Raw genomic sequence first — 12406 nt, 5'->3', positions numbered from 1 at the left:
TTCCTGCTGCCTCTTGTGCGTAGGGATGTGTCTGAGACACCTCTCAGAAATGCTGATAAAATTGCATTGAAAGGACTCTTGGGGGATGTATTTTAGGAGGAAAAGAACAGAAGAGTGAGTGATGCTGCTGCTGCTGCTCTTATTGGAGGTTAATGAAAGAAATGTATCCAAAAAACCCTGACGGTATGTGTTTGGGCCTGTTTATTGTAAGATTGCTGATGTAAAGATTAACAATTTAGAAGCATCGTTTTCTAGGGCCTTTTTGTTAAATTGTGTTTAGTGGACTGTCTCAGATTTTTTAATTGTGAAATACTTGTTTTGAATTAAGGTTTACTTAGTTTGTAATATTACCAGGATAAACTGTGCTAGTACACTTCTGTATCTTTACATCTAAACAGATACGTGTATTTGATGTTAGAATTTGTCTGGGATTTGGGTAGCCTGTGGTAACAAATTTTAGGATTGTTTTGCTCCTGGCTTTATTAAATAGAAGCATCCAGACTAGGATACCTTTAACTAAATTCACAGAAGAGAATGAATATGCTTTTAATAAGTGTGTATGTCATTAGCATGGCAGACTAATGTTTTTATTATCCAATTCCTGTCTGATTTTTGTACCTTTTTTTGCTAATGATTACAATGTGTTGTGGATGCCTCTTCTGCTCTTTGTTTATCTGCTCAGTGTTTTAACATTAGGTGTTTGGACTTAATTTTCCCCCAGGCCACCTTCCTTGAAAATGTCATCATAGGGTTGAGTAAAGGTATCTTGCTAACCTAATTATTTTCCTGAACTATTGTATTTTAGGTTTAGATACTTGGCTCTGCTTTATGTTCTGCGTGATGCTACAAAATAGCTCTAAAAGGCTCCTTGCTACAGTAGTGTGGCCTGTAAATATTTTTCTAGCTCATAAGGCAGGTTTTTCCCTTCATTTGTTACGGTTTTGGCAGCAGTGATTAGGTTATTCAGAGCACGTGAACCAATTTCATCCCCCAATGAAGAAAGGAACTATTGCGACCATAGAGACCGTTCTGAGGACATAGATTGGGTTGCGCTGGATAATTAGGCAATTTTGAAACTGCTAGTAACCCTCTCCTGGTTCCTAGTAATTGAACTGACAGAGGGGGAAATTGTACTGTTTTTAATGTAGGGTATCTTGTTGCTTAGGCATTGAAAATAGCTGTGTCATAGTTTCTCAGGAACACCTGAAATCTCTTCCTCTGTCTTAACTGTGTACCACATTTTTTGTCATACGTGTCATATTTAAAAGATGTGTACAGATTATGAGGCAGAATAAGTTAAAACAGAATCGTTGTTAAAGGTCTGGTCTGCTTATGATAATTTAATGTTTTTAATGCTAAAATTTCAACATTTTTCTTAGCTATGAAACAACCAAAGAAGAATAAACAGCTAGGCCTCTCGTTGGTATATTCCCTTTAAGATAGTGGATGTTTTAGCAGATGTTTGTATACTGGCTCATAAACTGTAAACTAAAAATACAATGTAATAAGGAATGCTTGGGCTAGTTTTTAAGGAATCATAACAAACAGCCTGTGGTGTTTTTGTTATTTATTCTGCACATGCTGCTCTTAACAATTGCTCAGAATGTAGTATAATTAGGCAGGAAAGGTGTCATCTGGGCTGAGGAAACTTCTCTTGGATGTAATGCCTGGCTCCATTCTCCTGGATTTTCTCTCATGCTTCCTTTCTATGTACTTCTCATAAGTTGGTACGAGCACTTTTGCTGGAGAGGCATTCAGGGTAACTAAATTGACAAGAAGGTGATGAAGCTTTTTGTGCTACTTGTCGGAATTAGTGGACTTCTGTAGCCTGTTTAAACCTTTGTTAGACCTGTTTTGATAGCTTGAAGAGCTGTTTAGTATGTAACCTCTTAAACGATACGGTCAAGGTTAATTATACATTATACTTGGGATTCTGTGTAATACTTTGAAAAATTACTTGTTCTTTGCAAGTTACAGTTTTTAATGCTTAAATGAGCCACAGAAGTAGCAACAGAGGCTGCAGGGCTCTTCAGCATTTATCTCTTGGGTTTTTCTGTTGCTGTGAGAAACCAGATTTTGAGAGATTTCAGGTGACTTGAAATGGGGAGTGCTTCAGAAGTGAAGCTGTGTAAGGCTACCCAGCGATGGCTGTTGGCTGGTCACTGAAGAGGGGCTGTCAGGACACATCTGGAGGGTAAATAAAGTTCCTGAAGGGAAACAGCGAAGAGCAGCTAACTTCCAGCAAGCTGAAAGGGTCGTTTCCAGAAGAGGTGTGTGAGTCCAAATCCTCCCTGCCGCTGCAAGAGTTAAGTGTTGATCAGACTGTGCAGTTCTGTCCTTAAACCACAGGGGGAAGGTGGTGGCTTGGGGAGAGGGAAAATGAAAACGGAGAGTCTCGCTATTGACTAGAAGGCACCTGATTTGTAATTCTGGAGTTGTGTTACTATTTTTTTCCTCTGTCTGTGTTTGTCCTTGAATTATTAGCTGGGGAAATAGTTCAAGCAGTTTCTCATTTCTTTTTAAGGCAGAACTTAAAGATTTTAGTACAGTCCTCTTTAATTTTACAATACATGCTCGTTCTAATAATAATAATAATGCCATTAGATTCTTATTTCAATAATTTAGGTTATCTACTGCATTCTTCAGTAAAGCAGGTACAGATGCCCTGTGACTGGCACAGGACTCCATGTTCTTTAGATTGTCAACTCTGATAAAAACTCTTCCTACCCATAGGGATTGCAAAGGGAAAACCTTGGACAGGCAGTGATAAATTTGATGCTGTAAAGCCTGAAAAAATAGGTCTGGGAACCAATCTATTAATTTCAAGGTGCAATCATTATTTTTAACAATAGTACTACAAACTATCTTGATATGACTTTAAATTTGCTAGAAGGAATAGCTATCATGAAATGTTTTTATGCAGCAGATCGCATATTATACACAGATAATAGAGCAGAGTAGAAATCAAAAAGGGTTTAGGTGGGAAGCAGTGTGTAAACTTTGCAGATCTGGTATAATTATCTTCCTTTCCTCTGTGGAGGGAGTTGAAAGCCTCCTTCCAAAAGCTGAAAGACAAATACCATTATGAATTTTAAAGATTTAAACATACTTTCTTTACCATGGTAAACACTGTAGCTTTCCATGAACAGGGCAGGTCTGGAAGGCTCTATCATACACAGCTTCTTCCCCCATAAGGATGTGATGCTCTGGGAAGGAAGGTCACTTGCTTGGGAAGCAGTTCTTGGCAGCATGAAAGAATTAACTAAACTGGAAGACTTATTCAGTTTACTATCAGAGTATAATTTAATCCAGAATATAACAGGTATGATTAGCTCCTGAAACGATTCATAATTTTTTTTATTTAGTTATTGTGACTAAGTAAGGTTAGTGATATTTTATTGCTGCAAATTCGACTTCCTACATTATAGTTTATTGAAATACACTATATGGATATAGCATTTATGTAAGAGGAAGCTTAGAAGGAATAAAAGTATACATGGGAGACTATCTCAGTTTTATTTATTGCATGATAAAAACTGCGCACAATTCACAGAACTCGAATAGTGACAAATGGACACTGTGAACACTTAAATTCAGCTCATTTTCCTCCTAATATGAAGCAGAATAAGGTACTGTGAGGTATAGATGTGTCCAAACTGTCGGACTGGGAAGTGCTAGATCTGGAGAGGTAGTCCTGCTGCAGGGTGATGGTGTCCCCTGTTGTACTGGGGTGCTGCCTGCTCTGCTGAGTACAGGATTAGCAGATGCCTGGTTAAATTGGAAGGAATTTGGAGAAGTATGCTCGAGAGTCTGATATCTTGGGAAAGAAGTAGAACGCCTTTATGAAGTAACAGCTAAACTGAGTTCTGGTCATTCTACTAATACCGGAATAATGTTGAATTTGGGAAGGGAAATGGAACTGTTCCAGTGTGGATCATGAGCTGAAGAGGTGGAACCGTGCTGTGAGGGAAAACGGCTTCTCTTGGAACGTGCATCCTGACACTGAGACTGCAGGAACCAAATAATGCTTTCAAGGGCATTGGGAAGGCCACCTAATAACAGCTTTCTGAGTTTCAAATGTTAAACCCATTTTTAATAGCTGGTGGGTTTTTTTTAACATTTTTGGGGTTTTAGTGGTGCTGTAATCAAATGGGTGTTGATGCCTGTCACTTGAGGGCAAATCCAGTGACGTGATCTGCACTGGAAAAGAACTTAGGAAATATCATAGATGTAATTCAAAGTAACAATCTAAGAAACAGGAACCAGAGTTCTTTTGGTGAGAAGTAGGTGTGAACAGTAAATGCATTGCTTGGTGGGGGAAGGTCTTGGCTGATCTTAATTTCAACTTCATTCTAAGCACAGGTTCTGGAAACTTTTAAAAGTTCTGTGATCAACAACTTCATGTTCAATAGCAGTTCACAATACAAATGGAATTACACAAGTAACTGCAAAAGGGGAGTGGATGGAAAAAGGCAATACAATTAACTTAAAAATCTTGTATGGCATAGATTAATTGAAACAAGTTAACTGTTTCCTACAGGACAAAAGTGGGGCTCCAAGTCTTCTAAAGTGTTGTCTAGGGGATTGCTGTCTAGCTCATCACAAAAACTGGAACTCTAACCCCTTTCAATTACTGACAGATATGAATCATATACTCCAAGGATTAACTTTTGCTAACAAATGTGGTGTCCAGTCTGGACTTATATTCCCCACCAAGTCTGAAATCATGCAGGCTATGGATAATAAAGTAGAACCAAATTCTTGGAGGAAACTACGTTGGGTTGCTCTTCAATTCTTTGCCTTCTTCACTAATTCCAACCTGTATAAAAGACAGTTGTTCTGTTACCAGGCTTTTATTTATGATAGAAAGTAATGCTTCATGTGTGTACTGAGATGTAGAAGTTTATTTTTTAAAAAAAAAAGGTGACCTGCCAAGTGGATGCAGATATAGGCTAGAAAAGATTAATGTGTTCTGCTTCAGTAATCTGGGCTTTGTTGCATGAAGTGCTTGCTTAAATACAAATTCTAAGAGGTTTAGTTTGAAGCTGTAAAATTGTTAAATGTGAAAAATGAGCAATGTGTGGATGAAAATACCTAAAGGTGCCAGTTTATTGCTTCAGGTAAGCAAAGTATTGTTCAGGGGTCTCTGTAGCACAGTTTAATGCCAAAGTACTTCTCCTGAAGTTATTTTGCTGCAGATTGCTTGAATATTCAGAACTTCATTTCAATCTACTTCACTACTAAGTTAAGTAAATTAAAGAAATAAATAATTTATATACTGGTTCAGTACTCTTTCAGCTTGATTAAAAACATTTTAATGCACATCTTAATTCATGTTAATAGAACATTAAATTAAGTTTTCATTGTAGTAAATCTTTTAATGAAAGTGATTTTTATTTTGGGAGAATATATGATGCAGTCTTCAAAAGAAGCTTTTTGGACTGCTATTAACAATGCAGTGCAAGCTTGGTTCTATGATGCAAAAAAACCAAACCCCTGTGGTTTTGTAAACAGGAGCCAACTACACATCATGAAAGGGTGTAAAGTTTAGAATTGCGTGGAAGCCAAATTAGAGAAGGGAAAACCTGAACTGCTTTTTTTTTCCTAAACAAAAATTTTAATCATCTTCAGAAGTATGGACCTACTTGCTGGATGTGAGGAAGAAGTTCTTCCCCATGAGAGTGGTGAGACCCTGGCATGGGTTGCCCAGGGAGGTGGTTGAGGCCCCATCCCTGGGGGTCTTTAAGGCCAGGCTGGAGGAGGCTCTGGGCAGCCTGATCTAGTGGGAGGTGTCCCTGCTCATGGCAGAGGGGTTGGAACTGGGGGATCCTTGTGGTCCCTTCCAACCCTGACAGATTCTGATCTGTTTCAGCAGAGGACTTAGTAGTATTGGCTTAATGGTTGGACTTGATGATCTTAAAGGTCTCTTCCAACCTAAGGGATTCTGTGACTCTATAAAAAGGGCATTCAGGTTCTCTGACTGACTTCACAGTTGGCATTCTAGAATTCAGAACACAAGTGGGTCACCCAGACTTGCTGCAGTTTCTCCATCAGAGATGAATTGCATCTCTGAGGCCTCATCCACAATATTTTTCTAATTTATTGCTCCCTGTGTTGATCACAAGTAAGGGTAACTTAAGGTCAACTTAAGTATTGTCTGAACATTTTATTTATTCTATTTCTGTGACTATAAGGTGATATTTTTGTTTGAAAGTGAAAGCCTATATTTTTAAAAATAGCTTCTAGATCGTTTTGTTTCTTAATTTTCTCATGGTTTGAATGCAATCACTATATTTAAGGACAAAGCAGTCCAGATTTTCTAATTATTGCTCATAATGAGCTTTTTAACTCTGAGATTGAGAAGGTGCATAAGGCACAAAGGTGTGTGATTGATCTAAAGGGTCGTACAGCGAGTGCAGAGACTTGTTCAAAATGAGATGTTAGCTTTTACTGGATGCCATTTTCCTTCCTAAGTTTGAGTTCCCACCTTGCAATGGCAGGGAGCCATTTTAACAGAAGGATGTGAAAGTGAGCAGCCAAGAGATCATGCATGAGAGAGCAGTGCGTGTGGAGGACAGGTTTTCCACCTAGCAGTCCTGAAGTGGGAGTCAGTTGACCCCCTTTTAAGTCAGTGGGAAATGGGATGTTCCAACAGTGTTGTAGGTGTGTTGCAATAAATGCTGTGTAAATATTACAGATCAGTGAGATGCAGTTTTATTTCCTTGTTGGTTCTCTGCTGGTGCTCTATGTAGTATGATCCTGTTGTCATTATTGTTATCTTAATTGTACTTGATTTTTTTTCCCCCCCCCCATAGAGGTTGATCTGACTTTGTAGTTAATTTGTGTCTGTTGAAAAAGAAAAGAAGGCTGTGAATATGGTTCCACAACATCTAATCAGCTTTAAATAAGAAATAAAATGCAATCTTCTACCTTTTTAATGACCGCAAGAGGTGAAATCACTTAATACACATGATACTGTTTTCTTACTTCTGAAAAGGGTGAAGTGACATCCCATACACTGTGTGTCCGTGTGCTTCAGAAAGCAGTTTTGTTGTTTCAATTTAACTACTTAGGACATTAAGTAACAGATATGTGAAACAACATACTATCAAAAGTTCTTTTAGAATTTACTTTCCCAAAGTTTATTCTATCTATGTAATTATTTTTATCTTGTAATTCAGAGTCTATCTGAAATACCAGTATCAATTTCCTACTTGTAATTCATGAGTTGGTTTTGAAAGAATGCTCACTTGTATGCTCAGCAAAACATTAAAAGAACAAAACAAAAACTGGGCATTCTCCTACTGTCCAGCTGGCAGGCAGTGAAATTGGCCTGTAAACAAGTTGCATTAATCTCCGAGAAGTGATTTGCAGCAATGGCAAATTATCTCTGTGCTTAGTGTAGTAAAAGATTTTATTATAGTTTGATCACATAAAAGCAGTCTTTGGAATTGCAATTGTAAATCCAAAAGCAGAGGAGAGAATTTTTTTGTGGCCATCTTACTGCCATTCATTGGTGTAGACCATGCCTTTCAGACAGCTGATGGATTCGCTTGCATATTCTGGGGAATACAAGCATTTCTAAACTTCCAGATGGAAAAATAATGTTTTGGGCTTGGTACAGGTTGGAACTGTCTTTTAAATTTTCTCTTCTCCAGTCCTGGGAAAGTATGCTGTCGTTTGAAGAATAATTGGGTCATCTTCTATTTCTCCTTGCTTTACCCAGCTCCATTACCCAAGGCAAGGTTTGCATCCTTCCTGCTAAGTTCCGAGGAGATCATTAATGGATTGGGGGAGTATCTTCTGTAATGAGTTAATTCAGAATGAACACTGAACAACAGACAAATTGCTCCTCTGCTTACAGATACGCAATTAAATTTTCTTCTGTATTTTTACCTTTAAATTTTTTTCATCTTTTAAAAATTACTGTAGAATAAATCCAATCCTACAGGAATATTAAATATATTTCCAAGGACCCTTGTGCGTCACTGTTAGTGATGCAGTTGCACAGCTTGACAACAGAGGGAAGAATTGCACAACAGCAACAGTCAGTTGTTTCACACTGCTTTTTACATAGACACAGCTGGTTAATTTTGTTCTAGGCATTCAGTTGGAGTATTTTTATTTCCCTTGTAGTCATAACTTGAAAAGCAGTCTTTTTTTTCCTCAAATTTTCCAATCTTGGAAGCAGATAAAATTCAGTACATTGATTGTAATTAGAATATATGTTTCCCAATGAAAATCTTTCATCCCTTTTAGCAGCTTAAAATATCTTTTGAGTTTTCCTCTGAACTTATTCACATACAAAATGAATTTTAAAAACTTTTTTTTCTTAGGCAAAGGCTTGTCTTTAGTAGTCATCAGAGAGGAAAGATTACTTTGTTTAATTAGGGGTGTGATTTCTCCTTCAGCCTCCAAGCAGCTAATTCAAAGTCCTTAATGAGTTAACTGATGTGTACTATAAAATAAATTAAAAAGTAGCCCTTTTCATTAAACACAGTAATTAAATAATCTTGCTTTTGTGATGGCATTCCTTTTTCTAGATGGCTTGGATCAGTCATAGCTGTAAAACCCTGGTTTAGTTCTTGGTTATCAAGAATCATGGAATCCCTTACTTGCTTTGTCCTAAAGTATTCTAGAAATATGTACCAGAATGTCTTGTTTCAGGTTCAAGAGTATCTTTTTCCCATATGAAGTGTAGGGGTGCAATGCATACTAAGATTAGAGCTTTTTTTCACCCATCGCACAGAACACTGACAATAACTTGTTTCTTGTTTTAAGGTGTATACTTACTGCTTTTTTAAGAATTCATTTATTACTTAAGATGGTTTCTGATTTAGTATAGCTCTAACTACTCTAACTACAATTTATGAATCTGATAATGCTTCAAAATAAAAACCAAAACTCCTTTATATATTCTGCTGTTACCTTTAAGTGATTTCTTGAGTGTGTTGCTAGCTATGTAGAATACAATTTTTGTCCAGTTCTGTAGGTTATTCTCTAAGCAGGTTGCTCAGAATCCTCTCCAGATGGCTTTTGAAATCTTTACAACCTTTCTGGGCAACCCGTCCCAAGTGCTCAGTCATCCTCACTGTGAAAAAGTGTTTCCTGATGTTCAGATGGAACATCTTGTATTTCAGTTTGCACCCGTTGCCTCTTGTCCTGTGTTGGGTGCCCCTGGGAAGAGTCCAAGTCTTAATGATACCTTCCCTTCAGGTATTTGTATATGCTGATATGTCTCCAAGCCTTCTACAGGCTAAATAGTCTCTGCTTTCTCAGCCTTCCATCACAAGAGAGATGCTCCACTCCTGTGATCATCTTTGTGGCCCTTCAGAGCTGCTTTCCCACTCCTTGACCGCCAGCGCCTACTGGTGCGTGGGGTTCGTCCCCCTGGGGAGGGCTTTGCACTTCCAACTTCCTGAGGTTCCTGCCTGCCCAGTTCTCCAGGGGCTGAGGTCTCTGGCAGCACAGCCGTGTGGTGTCCCAGGTCTGTGCTGTCAGTGGGTGTGCTGCGGGCATGCTCTGCCCCTTCCAGAGCACAGTGAGGGTGTGGGGAGGGGCTGGAGCCAGGGGTGGCCCCGGGCTGCACCGAGTCACTGGGCCCCGGCTGAACTTTGTGCCTCTGACTGCATATGGATTACAACAGTGATACTCTCCTTCTTTATACTAAGAACATATTATTCTGTCATAAGTTTGATCTTATTTTGTAATAATAATAGAAATTGGGATAAAAAGTTGCCTTACAGTGATGACTGTTTCCTCATTTCCAACGTGGCCCCTTAGAGGCAGCGAGTAGGAGCTGATTGCCTGAGACCTGCAGGGAATCAGTGGCAGTCACAGTGGGAACTCCTGGGGGTTCCTGCTTTGTAAAGCGACACTATGTCAAGTTCAGGTTTTGTAAGACTGTTGCCTCACAAGTGTATGATATAGAACCCGACTTTGATTTAATATTTATCATTAATTAGGCAAGTGACTTGCTCCTATATTTACAGACTTCATCAGCGCAAGCTGCTCATTAACTTATCATTCATTTAATATTCCTCATGTCAGTGATATGCTCGTGTTCAGAACACAGATGTATGAGGTTGCCTCCATATGGTGCTTTGTCTAATGAATCAATTAGCTATTTTGGAAAAAATCCTTGTGAAGGTTTTTTTATCTTGGTGAGAAGTCATTGTACAAATGGTGGAAGAGTTTTCACTCATGTTTGTGTTTGAGCATATTTTTAGGCAAAAACTTTGCAATAGTCTTGCTAGTTCTCATTTACATTTTTTTTTTGCACTTAGGAAAAGCAGAGGGGGCTTGTTTGCTTTAAAGTTTATATTTGGCAGATTTTTGAATAGCTATTTGAGTCAAACATAACAAGTGATACATCTCTGTTCTAGTATCTTTGCTGCTTCTGTGGCATGCAGTCATTCAGCTTCTTTGAGAAGTTGGGTCTTTTCCAAATTGTTAACAATTCATTTAATAGTGCAGTGTCTGTCTCACATGCCTGCAAAGTAAACATTTGCATATGTAAATAGAGTAACATGAATGTTTGTGGGTTTGGCACTGCAGGTTTGTGGGGTCACAGAAACTTCAATACTTTCATGTGCCTCGCTTTTGAAGGACAAAAATAGAGTATCTAAAATCAGACCTAGTATTAAAATAAGTGTTCACACATTTTATGTCAGTAGCCTGTGATTTTTTTTTTTTTTGGTTGCTTAATACTAAGTTAAAATAACTTTCCAACTAAGACACTATTTACTATTTGCATCATCTTTCAACAGTGAAAATATTTCTTTTTTATATATTAAAAAACCCTTCATCTTTAGTATGGTGTGGCTATCTAAAACTTAACTATTTAAAACTTGGAAGACAGAAACATGAAAGATGAGAAATTAATATAATTTTGCATTAACTTCTCAGGGTTATAAATTTACCATTTAATACCTTGACAGAATGTAGCAATGTTTGTCAATCAAGTCTATCAAAGTTCTTGTATTGATTGTTCTTTGCTGCATTGTCTGGGGCATTTTAGCTAACATTACATGTTTTTCTACATAAAATATTGGTTGTTATAGGTTGTTTCACTTCTTTTAGGCTGATTAAAGGACAGCTTAACAGCTCACACAGTATTGCACTCCTGGTTTAAAAACGTGCAACATCCCCCCTCTGTGTTCAACTTCTTCATTGAAATTCTTACAGAGAAGTTGCAACTTTTAGAATAGATAAAAATAAAGCAATATGATAGACCCTGTTGAGGTGAGGATCACCTCATATTGACCAATTACAGTCGTTTGGGATGAAACAGTTGTTTTAAAGGTTGGCAGAACCAGCTTACCTGGATACTAAACAGAGCATATATGTAGCCATCCACAAGGTAACACAAGAGAGTGTGTATTTTGCTGCTGTCTTCTCAGATGAGTTATTTATATTTCCTCTGCTGTTGAATTCTCCATTCCCTGTGAATCTGATGTAATTTTTCTGTCCAAAGTAGATGAAATATATTTTGTACAAGCTGCCAAGTGTGTTAGGTTGGCTAGTAAAGCCAGGATGAATCGTTTGGTTTTAAAAAGGCATACAGTTAAAACTTTGTATTGGAAAATCTCACTCATGTTACTGAAGATAGCTTTAAAATAATAATACTGAAATAAGAATTATTCTAGTCTTTCACATTGCTTTTTCAAGTGAGAGGGTGTTACAACACCCATAAAACCCCTGTAAAATGCTTTTCCTGGAAATGCTTAAGGGGATGCGTCAGACTTGTCTCACTGTTTAAAATATGCTTTTTGACTTTAAATATTATGGTTAACTTTGAGAACTCCTAAATTTTAATCTATTAATAGGTGTAATTAGTTCTAATTATTCAGCAATGAAAATCTTGCCAAATCCCCCATTTAAAAAAAAAAATCATCTTTAGCTTCTTGATAGCAGGAGTATGTTGTGAGTTTTAACATCACTGCCAAATTTTCTGCTTAATTCACCCCTTCTCTTCTTTTCTCTCTGTACTGCCCAGTCCCTTTGCCCACTTGTGTTGCCTGCTGAGGAAAGCTGCTGATCCTGGTTGTGGGGCAGGGGTTGGCTGGGACAGCAGCACAGCTGGGTGCAGCTCAAGAAAGGGCTGGTGCTGCTCAGCACGTGGGTCAAGCCTCAGGATTAAATATCAGCTTCTCTGATTAGCCAGTCACACACAAATTGCACGTGTGTATGTGAAAAGTGACTTCAGAAGTAATCTGGAGTAGGTGCCAGGTGCTGTTGGGTATGGCCTCTTGGAAAGTCTGGCTTAACAACAAGAAATCATTTAATCTGTTTATATTTAGAATGTAGTATAAATAATTGCAGACCTGCACTTGTACTGTTTCCCTAACACAGGAAATATTTTGGTAACGTTTTATGGCAAGATAAAAATGAAGTCCAATAATGT

General features: G+C 38.0%; 1 protein-coding gene across 2 annotated transcripts in view; it reads left to right on the top strand.

The window, feature by feature from the left end:
- The window catches only part of PRKCZ (protein kinase C, zeta), a 43692-nt gene that overhangs the window by 11600 nt on the left and 19686 nt on the right, over positions 1-12406 (top strand). The window lies entirely within an intron of this gene.

The sequence above is a fragment of the Merops nubicus genome, unplaced genomic scaffold, assembly GCF_000691845.1.
Source record: "Merops nubicus isolate BGI_N331 unplaced genomic scaffold, ASM69184v1 scaffold16237, whole genome shotgun sequence".
Taxonomy (NCBI): Eukaryota; Metazoa; Chordata; class Aves; order Coraciiformes; family Meropidae; genus Merops; species Merops nubicus.
This window is presented reverse-complemented; position numbering and strand designations above follow the sequence as displayed.